Genomic DNA, 16,025 nt, shown 5'->3' on the forward strand with positions numbered 1-16,025 from the left:
TGGAAGCGGCCCAAGATAAACAAAAGGAGTACTCAGACAAACATGGAAGAGGAAACTCAAGTATATTTGAGGTTGGGGACTTAGTGTTGCTAGACACGAGGAACCTACCTATTGACACTGTCAGCTCTGTCGGCAGCAACAAGCTGAAGCACCGCTTCATCAGACCTTTTGCAGTCCTGGCCAGACATGGTGCGTCGTACACCATCGACCTTCCAAAGTCAATGACGACGCACCCGACGTTCTATGTTGGACGTCTTAAGCGGTACTTTGACCCGCAGAGGGTTGCTGACTCGCAGACCCCCCTTGACCCAGCTCCTCGAAGCGAGGGCCGGTCACAGTCGTCGACGAGGACGTCGGAGCAGGCACCCAAGCCTCGGTCGGGACGGCAAGGCTGCGGTCAAGGCCGTACTCCGGAGAGGCTCCATACGAACGGACCTCGACGCCATACGCCGAGTACGCCGGGTACGCACCATACGCGTACATCTGGGAGTGTGCCGCAGGCGGCTCCGGCCGTGGCAACAAAGCCTCGATCCGTCGGATCATGCGAAAGGCCTCGTCCAGATCGGACGAAGAGGCCCGGCGATCCACCCGCAGGTGCAGGCTCGCGACCTCTCGCTCCAACAGGTCCAGGCGGCCCGCAAGACGAGCGAGCTCGCCCTGATTCCCGGTCTGGGCGGCAGCGTCGCCGCCAGTCCCAAGGCCAAGTGCAATCTCAAGCACGAGGACACGTTGACGGAGGCGGTCAACCTCAGGGCCCTGTGTCGGACCCGCAGTCGGAGCACTCGGACGAGAGTGGCTCTCGGGAGGCGCCGAGTACTCGTACTCGTACGAGGGCACCTCCGCCCCTGCTTGACCGGAATGGAGAAGTCCACTTCCACGTGGAGCGGATCCTCCAGGAGCAACGGCGTCGCGGTAAGCGACAGCTCCTCGTGAAGTGGAGGGGTTATGCCCAGTCCGAGAACTCGTGGGAGCCGATTGAACGGCTCCTGATTGACTGCCCGAAGGCTGTCACAATCTGGGAACAGAAGCGGCGGCAGCTTCATAAGTAGTCCGGGGCTTCTTGCCCGAACGGGGTACGTACGATGAATACATACCGTACCCGCGCTCATCGTGAGCGCTAGAAGCCGCGCGCTTCGGGCCGTCCCTTGGCAGCATACGCTTGCTAATCAAGTGGGCAAACCTCACACGAAGATCACGCTGGTCCAGGATGCGGGACAGCAGCTGATCTTCATGGAGTTCCCGTAACCCCGTGGGTGAGTACTTAAGAGTCCCCACCCATGCCCAGGACATGTCCTCACAAGAACTCCACGAGGGATAGTTCTCGGGCATAACCCAGGGGTATCCCCAAAGAGGATAGAGACCACCCCAGGTCTCGGGCTTCTTACGACAAGTCGTGAAGTCCTTAAGGGGAATGCGGTGTGGCGCGAGAATCACACACCGAGCAGCCTCCAAGTTGTCAACGAACAACTGTTCTTTCTGAACAAGCATAGATGCCCCTAGAAGTGTGGCCGCCCACAAGGCCACGAGGAGCGACGAGGACCTTTAAGAAGAGGTCAGTCCCGGAGCTATCCGCGGGGGGCCAATACCCTCTTGAGTTGATGGCAGCTCCCTGGCTGACGAATGCCACCACCGAACCCCCGCGCACACGCTGGGCAGCTTGGAAATCCTCCTGCAGCTGGTCGAGGTCATTCGAGACCTTTCGGGGTTCAACGATAGCACTCTCCTCCTCCTCCTCTTCTTCCTCCTTCTCCTCCTCTTCTTCCTCCTTCTCCTCCTCTTCATCCGAGGAGTCGAAGATACTCTGATAGGAGCGTCGAGTCTCCTTCTCCTCGCGGAGTGGAGACTTAGAGGCTGTGCGCTTCTTTGAGGGCTTGGCGCCTTCGGCTTTAGAGGCCTTAGCATGCGCAAGACCCTCGGCAAGCGGGAGACGTTTGCGAGAAGTCTCTTCCTCATCGCCACCGGCTTTGGGAGCGCCCTTAGCCTTGGCGGCCGGACTCTCGGAGCGCACAGACGTTCTGGGACTGTGATCACCTTGATCACTAGCGAGCGACTGCACGCTGTCATCTTTGTGCTCACTGGGCACTGGGCTGTACCCTCCCACAGAGCCCGCAGGAGCATCGTGCGTGCTCTCGGACTCGGCATCGTCCTCACTGCCCGAGTTGAACTCACGTTCCACGAACCGAGGGTTCGGACGATTGGCTGAAGGAGAGGGCGACGGACTGCGGCGCTTGCTTGCTCGCTTGTCTACAGCCGCGTCACCCGAGGAACCGATCGCCTCGGAGGCCACCTGAGTAGCCTCCTTGAGTGCCGAGCCTTTGCCGTGAGGCTTAGTGCTCTTGGCTTGCGCCGTACCGGCAGCTGCCTTGGAGCGTGTCTTAGCACCGCTCTTTGCAGTGCCACGAGGCATGGTAACGGTCCAATTGGAGACCTAGACGAAGAGCACACAGGTCGCTGCTCGAGGCTCTAACTGTGAAGTGAGCCTCCGCCGCGCCCGCGCGGCCAATTTGATGGTTTTCGATTTTGAGAACAAGAGTTTGTGACGAACACCTCTTCACTCTGATTGGTCGGTAAACCGAACCTAAGTGGGGGATGATGTAACGGGGTACGTAGCCCTAAGTGTACCCTGGTTACATGAAGTGTGACACTTCACACTTCAGGTGTATGACACGTCATACTCCGGATATTTGGTACAAGGTACCAAGGTCGTTCAAAGCCAACCATTGGTCAAACGACATTGCATTTCTATAGGTAGCTTATAGTTTGTATTAAGCCAAACTTAGCCTACCTATAAATATACTCAGTTTACAATCTACCTTATTTAGGTCACTTCGCTCTCTTTAACTTAAGAGTGGACCTGTGAACTGCCGTTCACAGAGAGTTTGTATACTCTCGGAAGATAACTTCCTCTAGCGCAAGGTGCTGTGTGACCCCGTCACAATTAGGATATACTTAAGTACTTCGTCCTACCAAAGAGAGGTGCCAGATGGGTTAAATCAGTGACTGTATGTATGTTCGCTGAAAAAAAAGCAGTTGCATATTCTCCAATGCCATTGGAAATGGCAAGATTTGCTTAGAACTACTAGCTATTTATAACATAAGCGTAGTGGGGGTCTTTGGTTTTCGCAACAGACATTTCATGCATTTAATACTCTTTTGAGCAAGCTTTATCGCAGCTGTAATCTCGGCTGTAGGCATCTCAAGCCTTCAGCATCTTTTGCGCGTATTGCACATATAGCGACTGTACTACATTAATTAAAAGTCGCACCTCTTGGTCGTATTGCCGACACCTTACCCTTCACGAGGAAAATGAAAAGTGGGATTAAGTTTGTTAGTGCTGCTGTTTTCTGAGGTTCATCAATCCTATAAGCGCGCTGTATCGCTCCTTCCATCACTATAATCTCGACAGCTCTCCTGGACTTACCGTCGATACACAGGGTCTCGTAGCAGCTAAATTGTGTCATCCGTTGACTTTCAATACCTTCAACTACCGCATCGGCGATATGAACTCCAACATACCTCTCTCAAAGTCCAAGCTTTGGCATCTAGGATGCACTCCGTCGCGCGTTGTTCAGTTCTTGGCAAATCCAATACCAGCATAACAGTGTCTTTAAACGCTGCTTGTCCATGGACTTCGGGAACGCATCAGCAGGATTGTCGTTGCCATTCACCTTGTGTAACACAGTCGTTCCTTTCTGCACTTGCCTCCTCACAAAGTGCCATCTCAGCTCTATGTGGCTAGTGCGTTGACGGAAGGTAGGATTGGAAGCCAAAACGTGAGCTGCTTGATTTTCGATTCTGAGCCTGAGCTCCACTTCTTTGTTCGGTAAAATAACTTGCAATATGTTGCCTGACGCATCAGCTTCCATCGTTGCTTCACCACATACAACGTATTCAGCTTCCGCCGTAGATAAAGCGACAATTAATTGACGTCGAGACATCCAAGAAACAGCATCATGAATACGAAACCCGTCGTACGCTTGCGTGACGCTGGGTCGTTAGCCCAATCGCTGTCGCGATGTTCTATAAAGACCTATTTGCTTCTGTCCTCTTGACGTGATCTCTCGTACGTGATTCCATGTGCCACAGTACCGGCTAAGTATCCGAGTACCCGTTTCAAGGCACCAACATGCTTCGCTGAAGGCTTTCCAACAAAGCGACTCAATTGACCGAAATCATAAGCTAAATCGAGTCCCTGTAGTCAGGTACATAAGCATTCCAATCGCTACACGATACTCTAAACTTTGGTCAGTCTCGTCGTTCTCATCTAACGGTACCATTTGAGCATTGGTCTCCATTAGGTTGCCCACTGCATGTGCGTGCTCGTACCTAAAAGTCTCCAACATTTTTCGTGCATATCTACTTTCTCAGCAGTTTGCTCCACTTCAATACCCAGATACTCAGTCAACAAGCCTTGATCCTCGATTCCGTATGCTTCATCGAGCTCCTTGTACAAGTTCTTCTTCTTTAATTCGTCATTCGTTGCCACCATAATGTCATCCACGTACATCAAGACCAATATAATGGTTTTACCGTCAAAACAGTAATTAAAGGCATGGTTCCGTCATTAATTACTGATATCCATGTTCTAGCAGCCATTATTCAGCTCCGAGTTCCACTCACGTCCTGATTGCCTTAGACCATACAACGCCTTTACCACGTCATACACGTGACCATCAATTTTACATGGAAACCCATCAATCGACCTCAGATACGGTCGTATACCAAGTAATACGTTGAGATAAGCCGTTTAAAGTCTCCATCATACATCTACAAGTGTAATACAACGGTCAATACAACGCTGATGCGGAAAGATGCCATACGTACCACAGATGCGAAAGTCTCACGAAAGTCAATTCCTGGTCGCTGGTGATTGCCAAATGGAACAATACGAGCTTTGAACCGGATAACGTATCCTTGATGATCCGACTTAAGCACATAAACCCATCTGGTATTGAAAGGATTCGTGGCATTCGGAACATCCCTCACCGCAATCTCTTCAATGACCCCGTTTAACTTTAATGCTGCCATGTCTTCCATTGCACAATTTCGCAAAACTAGACCGCATAGCATCCCGATGATTCTTCGGGACCTTCACGTTGCTAGCTCGAATAGGTCTGTCATTCTTATTCAAAATACGTGATGCGTGCTGAACAGCATTCACTACATAAATGTCTAAGTAAGGAGGACATTGACGTTCTTGACGTTCACGTTATCTAGTACGTGTACGCTTGTGTTCTTGCTTATCAGCACTTCGTTCAACTTAAAACTCTTCCGATTGTGTTTCATGACGTTGCGTCCGTTTCATAGTGTAATGCTGCATCAATGCACTCGCATCCATTACTTCACGATTTGATCGTGTGTCTGCAACATCATCATGTATATCATCCAATTTAACATGATCAATCTCATCCATCAAAGCAGTCGTACTTGCTATAGTAACGCCTTCATCAACCTTTTCACCGTAGCTTCTTCAGCTTCAAGCTCTTCATCATTCGTCGTAACATACTTTTGCGGAGCTTTACTTTTGCATGACGAGCTCAAGTGTTCTGGATCTACCACATTTTTATTCACTTCACAGTAATTAATCTCAGGAACACTCACATCTGCAGCTGGTATGTGAGCAGTCGGCAATTGAACAGTAATACCTTTAATTTGTTCCAGTGTCTTTTCATTTGCATGTGCCGTTTCCTCACAATGACCATCTCTCCGCTTTTGCACAATATCGTGACTATCGTTCACGACAGGAGCTGCGTAATCCACACCACTCTCGAGATTCATTGCGGCGGGGCTGCCTTAGCTTTAGCGTCAGAGGAAGACGTTTGACTCAAAGAGTCACTAATACTAAGTTCCTTATCCAAAGGACACTTACAGCCCAAGACCAGGGCTCAAAGTTAATACCTTAACTTTTATGCTTCAAAACCAGAAGTGTTTTATTTACTATTATTGCGGCCAAGCCGCCTAGGGGTAAATGTATCTCTTAAAATATCTAGCATAGCGAAACCTAATCAAATGCATAACGTGTGGCTTTCAGCCAACGTACTGAGAGACCTTGTTAACTCTCCAACTTATGTACTGAGAGTTTGTTAACTCTCCGGGTACTTCGTACCCCTGTGTGTTCCACACTATGTAACCCCGTTACACTCTCCTCCACTAAGATGAGAACATTCCGTTCTCGAAACTCTCCTCAGCGAGGTCACGTCTTGTTAAGACGGCGGAGGTTACTACACCTCACATCAGCGTTGTACAGCTCCGTGAGCTCACAAACGCCTACGCATCGTTGATGCCCAACTTCTCGTCGTCGACCCACGGTCCAATGATCCAAGCGCAGCGCGCATCTTGCTCTCAAGCGGTCTCAGACCTACACTCGCGATCCGCGCCTACTCCAAGCGTTGCAAACCGCTTAGAGCAATGCTCGTGACTCATGCGAGTCGTCGACAACTGCTCAGCGGTTGAACACTCGCTTCACAAGCGATAGGTCGGAGGTTCGAACCCACCAGGGCACAGCCCTCTCCTTCCAGGAACGATTGTTCACGCTTGGACAAGCTTAAGGGCAACACCCTTTTAGCTCACTGGTTGAGCATTGGCTTTGAGAGACACAGGTCGGTGGTTCGAACCCACCAGGGCACAGCCCTCTCGTTCCATGAACGATTGTTCACGCTTGGACAAGCTTAAGGGCAACACCCTTTTAGCTCAATGGTTGAGCGTTGGCTTTGAGAGCCACAGGTCGGTGGTTCGAACCCACCAGGGCACAGCCCTCTCGTTCCATGAACTGTTGTCCTTGAATGGACAAGCTTAAGGGCAACGCCCTTTCAGCTCAGTGGTCGAGCGCTGGCTTTGAAAGCCACAGGTCGGTGGCTCAAATCCACCCGGGCGCAGCCCTCTCATACCATGAGTAGTCCGTTCTCGGACTGACGTACGGGCATCGCCCTTATAGCTCAATGGTAGAGCTCCGGCCCGTCAAGCCAAAGGTCAGTGGTTCAATCCCCGTCCGGGACACCACTTTCGCTGTTACAGCGCATCCACATTTGGATCATGCTCATCGAGCAAGTTGTTTCAAAACAACTATGCGTCTATCGAGACGCTTGTGCCTGAACCTTGTTCAGCACAACACGAAGCACCTGCTTCCTTCGGGACCATGTCCCTAACACTACGAGGTCTCTCCACCTCCTGCTCCCGCTGCGAGCACCGCTCATACGTACGAGCTGGCTGCTGCAGCCACTGGTCAGAGCCTGAGCTCAACTACTGACCTGATCGGTCCCCACTCTAGTGGGAGGCGCCCAGCGCCTGGCGACGCTGTCGCAGGCCATGGTGACGCTTCGGCACATGATGTGCCCGGTCGTAAGCGTCAACGACGTCAGGGCAATCTTGCCGGAGGATAGCCTCAAACTCCCATGAGTTCTGTGAGTGAGGGTAACCCCTCCACTTCACCAAGTACTGGGTACGACCCTGGCGTCAACGCCACGCCACAAGGCGTTCCACGTGAAAGAGGAGCTCACCATGCTCATCGAGCAGAGCTGGAGGAGGCCCTGCCTCAGCGGGGCTCTCGCGGGGAGAGTCAGCACTTGCCGGAACGGCGTCTGCGTCCATACGACGCCGACGTGCACGACGTGAACGTTCACGTTCACCGCCCATCGGTCGATCTCGAAGATATGATCTACCTTGTGGATAGGTTAGAGCCACCACTGCTGACTCACAACCAGGTCTCGGACCTTGAGCGTCCAGTCGCTCGGCTGAATAATCAGCTTGGCTTGCTCCTCCATCTCGAGCACTTCGCTCCGCGACCTGTGGCTCTGCCACATGCTGTTGATCAGCCATCTGTGTATCCGCCTTTTGCTGTCGTTCAGCCTCCCGTGGCTCTACCACTTGCTGCCCTGCAGCTGTCCGTGGTCCAGCCACCGTTGGTGCCAACGCCTCCGCGCTCACCTGAGCAGGGTCTTGATATGGCTTAAGCAAGCCAAGATAGAAGACCGGATGCGTGCGCATCTTCTTCGGAAGGTTGAGCGTATACGCTAGGCCCTTCCTGGCCACGACCTTAAACGGTCCTATGAACCGAGGTCTTAACTTCGTTTTGAAGACTGCAGACACTGCATGAGTAGGTAGGTTTTTAGCGTTTAATAAAACTTGGTCTCCGACCTCAAACCTCTCAACATTGCTTCTGCCCTTGGCATCTGCATGTTCCTTTTGCGTGTCTTGGCTTTCAGCCATAGCGTCGCGTACTTGACGCATTACGCTCAGTCTCAAAGCGACAAAGTCATCGACTTGCTTGCGAACCGCAACAGGGCTGACATCAGCTAGCCGCTCGACTATCCCTCCCCCATCAAGCCCTGAGCCACTGCGTGGCGGCGTCAGTGGGACGCGAGGGTTAACCAAGCCGTTCACATAGAACGGGGTGTAGCCTGTCGAGGCGTGCACTGCATCATTTAATGCGAACTCAACGAGTGCGAGCATCTGGCTCCAGCGTTTTGGCGCCTCAGCGCATACGCTTCGGAGGGTATCCTCCACAACGCGATTCACGCGTTCGGTTTGACCATCGTTCTGCGGATGGTCCGCTGTGGACATGTCCAAACGAGTGCCGAGTACTCTGAAGAGGGACGTCCAGAACGTCGCGGTGAAGCGCGGGTCTCGATCCGAGACAATCGCCTCAGGCAAGCCATGTTGGCGAAAGACTCGGTCTAAAAACAGCAAAGCTGTACCTTCACCATCAATGGTGTCCGGCACTGCCGCTAAATGAGCCATCTTGCTCAATCGGTCTACAAAGACCACTATACCCGTGTTTCCCGCCTTATCCTTGGGAAGGCCAAACACAAAGTCCATACTTATGGACTGCCAGCATCCCTTGGGGACAGGCAAACTCGCCAATGGCGCTGCCGTGCTCGGCGCGGACTTTGTCCGTTGACACGTCACACACGTGCGTACATAGGTGCCGACCCACTTATACATCTTAAGCCATAAGTACATCGAGCTCACCGAGCCATAGGTCTTCTCCCGACCTAAGTGCCCGCCCACGGGCGTATCATGAACCTCATAGAGGATTCGATACTTTAGATCCTCATCATGAGGAACGACTACACGAGGGTTATCCTCAGATTCGGTGCTGTAGTACAGCAGGCCGCCATCGAGTGAGTAACGATGCAGCCTCGCGCGTAAGCGCCCAGACAATTCCTTGTCAGAGTCTTTAAACCCTTCGCTCCCAAGAGCCCGTAGCAGTGCCACGCACATGTCGGCTTGTGCATACGCTCCACGTATCAAGTCAGGCACTGACGACGTCACTGTCGTGACATGAGCTAACCCGTAGTCCGGCCTGCGCGAGAGCGCATCGGCCACTACATTAAGCCGCCCCGGCTTGTACTTCACCTCGAAGTTATACTCGGCAAAGAAGGAAAGCCATCTTGCCATTCTCTGAGAGAGATGAGGCGACTGTGTCGCAGTGCGTAACGACGCATGATCAGTAAAGATCACAAAAGACTTAGAGCCTAGCAGGTGTACCCTGAATTTGACTAGAGCATACTTCATTGCAAGTAGCTCTTTGTCATGAACTGGATAGTTATTCTCTGCAGCTTTGAGCTGGCGAGACTCAAACGCGTTGACGCGTTCACGCCCTTCGGCGTCTGCTTGTAGTAAAGCACAACCGATTGCGAAATCGGAGGCGTCACAGACGACGCTAAACGGACTATCCGGGTCCAATAGCGCAAGGATCGGAGCCTGAAAAAGGCTCTCCTTCACAGCCTCAAAGGCTCCGTCGTGCTCGACGTTCCAGCACCATGGTGCGTCCTTCTTAAGGAGATCTGATAATGGTCGAGCCATCTCCGCGTAGTTTGCGCTGTACCTGTGCAAGTAATTGGCTAAGCCTAGCCACTTGCGTAAGTCCTTTTGATTCTTGGGAACCGGCCAATCCACGATAGCCTTGACTTTGGCAGGATCTGCCCTTAAGCCTCGCTTCCCAATGAAGCACCCGAGGAAAGGTATTTCTATTGCGCCAAAGACGCACTTGTCCAAGTTGGCATACAACTTATTAGTGCGCATGCACTCGAGCACCGCTCGCAAGTGGTCAATGTGGTTATCCATGTCTGACTTTCCGTGCTCTGCACGACTATGGACGAATATATCGTCAAAGTACGTCTGAGCGTACGCCCGGTGGGGCCTAAACAACTGCGTCACAAGACGATTGAACGTTGCTGGTGCGTTCGACAGCCCCTGGGGCATGACCAGCCACTCCCAGAGCATACCGCTCGGAGTACTCACCGCTGTCAGCGGAATGTCGCTCGCTCTCATGAGCAATTGGTAGTAACCATCGACCAAGTCGAGCGCACTGTACAACGTACAGCCTACCATGTTGTTCTGCAGAGCATCCTTGCGAGGAATCGGCGTTTGCGCCGGGATAGTACCCGCATTTAGCTTGTTAAAAGCATGAACAATGCGCCACTTGCCGTTCGGCTTTCTGACACAGAACGTGGGTGTCGAGTGCGGAGACTTACTCTCGCGCACCAGCCCTGCCTCGTGCTTCGCACGGAAGAATGCGTCAATGATGTCACACTGCTCTCTCGGCAAAGGCCATTGCCTTGTTACGCAGTATTTGGTTCCAGGAATCAGGTCAATCTCATGACACACGCCTCGATCCGGAGGCAGGCCCGTCGGTGGGTCTTTCGAGACAACGTCTCCATACTCCTTCACCACCGGGTAGAAGGGATCCGAAGGATCTTTGAGGATCGCCGATCCACTTCTTGCGCTCAGCGCCTTCTTGGTGTCCTCTAGGACCGCGTCGTCCACGACGGATGAGGAGTTCAACTCCTCCTCAGGTCCCAGCAAGACCACCTCGGCTAGCTCGCCTGCCTTTAAGGCTTGGCCAAACTCGGCAATGGACATCTCGTCCAGCTCTAGCAGAGCATCTGCAGCGGGCAGAGTATCAAGGCTGATATCGCCTTCTACCTCCCCCGTCACTCCGTTCACGAGTGTATACAGCTGTTATCAGCAATCACGTGGAGCATCACCGCTCGACATGTTGGACACATCGTCCGACGTCGAAGACGTCACAGACGCCCTGCGTCTTCTTCGTCTCTCCCTCCGCGACCGAGCCCGGCCGGATGAGGGCGGTGTGGCGACATCTCCATCACCACCACCGGGTGCAGCAGCACCATCACTCCTCGAAGAGGATACAGTGTCTCGCAAGACACTCGGCTGAAAGCCAAGCGGTTCTTGACCTTCACACAGTGAACTAGGTGTCACTTCACCTGCATCTCCTGGGCCACGCCCATGATGCCTCGACTCGCAGTCGACCGCGACCCTCGGGTCACGGAGCGGTAGGTCATCGACCAGATTCGTACCACTCAGTGGATTACGCGCCACTCCGCGCTCGTCCTCACCAGGACCCAGCAGGTGGTCATTGACCTGACCTGCACCGCTCAGCGGATAACGTGCCGCACCACGTACGCCCTCAGGGCAAACAGCAACCGCGTTGCTAACAATTTCGGACATACCAATGTCTAGCACTACGGCCGCCTTGGCCTCGTGCTCGTGCCAAAAGCGCTTCTGCTTCCTAGCAGAGGTGGGTTCATAACTCACCAAAGCTCCACTAGGAGCAGGATGCGACGCACCTAGCGTTTTCGACTTCCAGTCGATCCATGGCTCATGACGTTCCAGCCATGCCATGCCAAGGATGAGGTCATACCTCGCATCCAGGTCTAAGACCAAACAGCGTTCCACGCTATCGAAGTTCTCAAACTTCACTCCAAGGTCGACAGAGACCTTCGACACAGTTACCAGTGTCCCCGTCGCGAGACGGACAGAGATCGTATCTCTCGTTAGCACTTCCAGTGCCTCAGCATACAGCTGACTCCCTTCCAGGGTGGAGCGACGGGCGTAGTTGCCCGACGCTCCCGAGTCAATCAAGACTCCCCATGGCTTTGCAAAGCCCTTCACGTTCGCTTGAGCGTCCAGCAAGCCCGGTTTGCACACACTCTTCTCGTAAGAGAGCTCAGCTCTCTTCAAGGCTGAGCTCCGTTGCCCTCTACCTCTTCGAGGCACAACAGAGCTCAGCTCTTCCCCAGTAGGCCGCCCCGCGCCTACTGGGAGCTGCCGTTTTCCGGCGATGACCCGGAGGGTTGGCTCGCCGGAGCCTCGCGCTTCTTGCGCAGAGGGCAATAGGCCCTCAAGTGCTTAGTGCTATTGCACACAAAGCATCGGCGGATGCCGGCGCGCTGCTCCGCAGCAAGAAGCTCCGCTTCTTCATCTTCAGCATAGCTGAGGTCCATCGGCTCTAGACCGCTCGAAGAGCTTGCGCTACCAGCGCTCCAACCAGGTCGCGCCGACCTGAAGTTGTGCTCGGCATTCAATGCCACATCCACCGCCTCTTCAAAAGAGTTAGGGTGTACACGGAACACTTCCGTTCGAGCTGCGCTCACACGAAGTCCCTCCATGAACACGGTCACGCTGACCAGTTCTGGAAGAGGGTCCGCCGCCATTCCGGCGATAAGAGTTCTCAACTCTTGGACATAGTCCAATAACTCCTTCTTACCCTGGCGGGTAGCAAGGAACTTCGACCGGATACGGTACGCCTGATTAGGCGGCGCGAACACGCGCGAAAGCTGTTGCTTCAGCTGATCCCAAGTGGGAAATGCAGCGTCAACAGACGTGCCGCACGTTAGTGCCCATTCGCGAGCGCGACCTCCAAGCCTGGAGATAGCCAGCGCCACGCGCTGATGCTCAGACTGGAGCAGGGCCGATCCCATGGCCATCTCGACCTCACGGGTCCAGAGAAGGAGATTCTCTCCATCCTTCCCCTCGAAGGTTTTTACGCTCACCATGAGCGGTTTCAGTCTCAAAGACTCTTCACGCGTCATCGACGCCGCCGCCGTTGCGGCGCTCATCTTCTCTTGGACATGCTCCAAGAGCACGTTCTCGTAGCGGGAGAACGATTCCAGCCTGGCAGTGACCGCCTCTGGACCTTGCGATGCAAGATGAGCCACGCCCTCCGGGCCAAGCAAGGACATAAGCTTAGTAAGCGCGTCCTGCTGCGCCGGGGGCAAATTCGCGAACACGGGGTGTTCCATCCTCGCAAAGGATATAGTCAACCGACTCAGGAGCGGGATTGACTACAAGTGCTACCAAGTGCAGCGGGGCTGCCGTATCTTTAGCGTCAGAGGAAGACGTTCGACTCAAAGAGTCACTAATACTAAGCTCCTTATCCAAAGGACACTTACAGCCCAAGACCAGGGCTCAAAGTTAATACCTTAACTTTTATGCTTCAAAACCAGAAGTGTTTTATTTACTATTATTGCGGCCAAGCCGCCTAGGGGTAAATGTATCTCTTTAACTATCTAGCATAGTTAAACCTAGTTACTGAACAGCAAGTTTTTTCAGTTATTTTGCCCACAGTTTTAGGAGCTTAAAATGGCAGCCCGCCCTCGTAGATGTGTGTGAAAAAATCATCATCCTAATATTTAGCTAAATACTTAGTAATCGCTGTGACCACAACGCTACACCAGCAAGCAATGCTTTGTGATTGCGCTGATTTATACTTTCCAATGTGATTGTACAGCTACGGGCTAAGTGGAACCAAATGCATTTGTGCCAGAATTGCACTCCCAAAACGGTAATTTGGGTCCCTTTACCGTAAAACATCGTGGTTTACTGTTTTATGAGCTCGCATTGTCGTAAATCCACAACCAAAAAAATATCGTGTTGCCAAAATCGCTGCAAAGCACAATAAATGACAGATAATACATAGGTTGGGGAGAATCCTGGCAGGAATGGTATTAGCGATTTTTTATTTCATGTGTTTTGTCGCCTGGGCCAAAGAAATCGAATGCTCTCAGCAGAAATGACGTAGCCCAAGTCGAAGAACCTGTTAAATGTTGGGAATGCTCAGGTTCCGCAGCTGCAAATTGGCCAAAACGGGCCTTCTTTTCCGGATCTACGCGCGATGTCACCATATATATCTAACTATTGATATTGGCTTTCAATTCTACATGCTGATCTCTGAATGGGTGCCCACGTTTAGGTACATTTATCATGAAGTACAATAGCGCATCTGGCGCTTAGAGGCAACAGTGTTTCAAAGCACAGCAACCGTTGAGTCAGATTTTTCGATTTCCGGTTGGGAACGCTATAAGTACCTACTAAGTAGTCTCGCAGATTTCCACAGAGCAAAATTGTAGGCGATTGGAAGTAACCATTTCCATACGCATATCTTATATTCAATATGTGTCACGTATTCCCACATCCCACTTCTTATACCGCTTTTTAAGCTTTACTGAAAAAACGAATCACAGACCTGGTTATTAGGAAGCATTTACATGTAGAATGATGTATGCTGTATCTGTTTCCTTTACACTTCGCGCGGCTGTGACATTCTACATTTGGTCAGCCACGTTCGTTTTCGTTATAGATACAGTACCAAGTCTAATCACTTCATGTTTATTTAGTATATGTCATATACCCTGTTGAGTATCTACTGTACTAGCGGGAAGCGTGTTTCCGCATGCGTTCAGCTTGAAGTGAATGGGGGGGGCGAAAGTTTGAATTGCCGGTCAATCCGGAGGACGTGGTGAGGCGGCTTCGCGCAATATGCCTGTGCACGCATTGAGATTGGCCGCCTTTCACGACGGGAGCAACTACACCATCCGTTTGGCGAGGCCGGTGGTGGCAGCAGCAGGTTCGCTCGGGTGCTCTTCGTTACACCACGATACCCACCGTCCCAATATCTTTATCACCAGGCTGTCAACTTTGCCATTCAACATAGAAGAGACACCATCAATGGGTAGCGCGTGCGTAGCGTAGCTGGAAGCCGACACTCCAGCTTTCAGTGCCGTCGCCCCGAGGGCCTTGGATCCTGCCTTCGAGTCCAGATCCAGACACAGGTACTTACTGTTGATCTTGTTGATCTCTCATCGAGCAGCCAGGATGTGCCTTAGTGTTTGGACTGGACAGAGCAGCTTGTCGCCCGAAGTATGCATTGTGCGCCATGCTCCGTGCCCATATTAGCCGTTCTTTGACCCTTCCAGCCTGATAGTCACTGCTGTCGTCGCATCTATACTCACAGGTGACTCACGGCAGTCAGTGAAAATGGCATTCTTGGTCTTCAAACTATAAAACGGCCGACGACCTTCTACCACCAGAAACTCTGAGGGCCATAGAAGAAAGAAATACGAAAGGAGCACACTACCCCACAGAAGCCGATGGCGGTGGTGATCGAAATTCAGTGAGCGACGTAGAAGACGTAGAAGCGAGGGTGTGATGGATTGTTTCTTCCGCACTGGTTGGACAAACGCTTGATACCTTAAAGTAGAACACGCGGCTATTGGTGACTTGGTAATCTCGTTGCCTTGGATGGCCGGTGGAACCATGACACACTCTTGAGCTTAGACACGATGGTCGCGAACTGGCTACCCCGGCGAGCTCGGTTCCACCCGTACTTCCCCAAAAACACTGCGAAATATCTCCGCTGGTTAGAGTGATCCACACCTGAGCTTCGAATCCATGGCGACCATCCAACATGCGCGAGCGTTTGGACCACTGCTTCGAAATCACTTGATATTTGGCGTTAGTAGTAGCTACCAGGGCTTGTTGGTACAGCAGTGCCCACACGGCTGAGAGATCGTCGAATGGAGGACCGACGTTCATATGTGTCCATGTAACAGAAAAGTTAGTCCATAACGGCCAAAATTTATCGGCACTAGACCATGCACGTGAACCAGCGTCGGCCATGACATTTTCCTTCCCAGGAACGTGTTCCGCCGTGAGAACAACGCGGGTTTGTAGTTCAACAAGGGACAGCAGTCTGTTGAAAAGCCGAGCAGTGGGGTTTCTGCTGCTTCGACGGTTTGACCACGAGACAGCACTCGAGTTGTCGATGCGGAAGCCGATATACGTCGGGCACTTCGTCTTATCGCCAATACTGGCCCCAGAATAGAGAAGCCAGCACGGCGCTCTAAAGCTCCCGCATGATAACCGAACTAACACGGATCTCCGTTTGCAGCGCCAGCTTCTGAGCTTCTGTCAGTTGCACTCTAATATACTCAAGCCTCGTG

At 52.4% G+C, this 16,025-nt stretch overlaps 1 pseudogene across 1 annotated transcript; it reads left to right on the forward strand.

Moving 5' to 3' along the window:
• The first annotated feature begins 6,924 nt into the window (after positions 1-6,924).
• On the forward strand, positions 6,925-6,996 carry PITG_25993 (annotated as a pseudogene). Its single transcript has one exon. The product of its transcript is annotated as a tRNA-OTHER (tRNA).
• Positions 6,997-16,025: the final 9,029 nt, after the last annotated feature.

The sequence above is a fragment of the Phytophthora infestans genome, genomic scaffold (genome assembly GCF_000142945.1).
Source record: "Phytophthora infestans T30-4 supercont1.7 genomic scaffold, whole genome shotgun sequence".
Taxonomy (NCBI): Eukaryota; Oomycota; class Peronosporomycetes; order Peronosporales; family Peronosporaceae; genus Phytophthora; species Phytophthora infestans.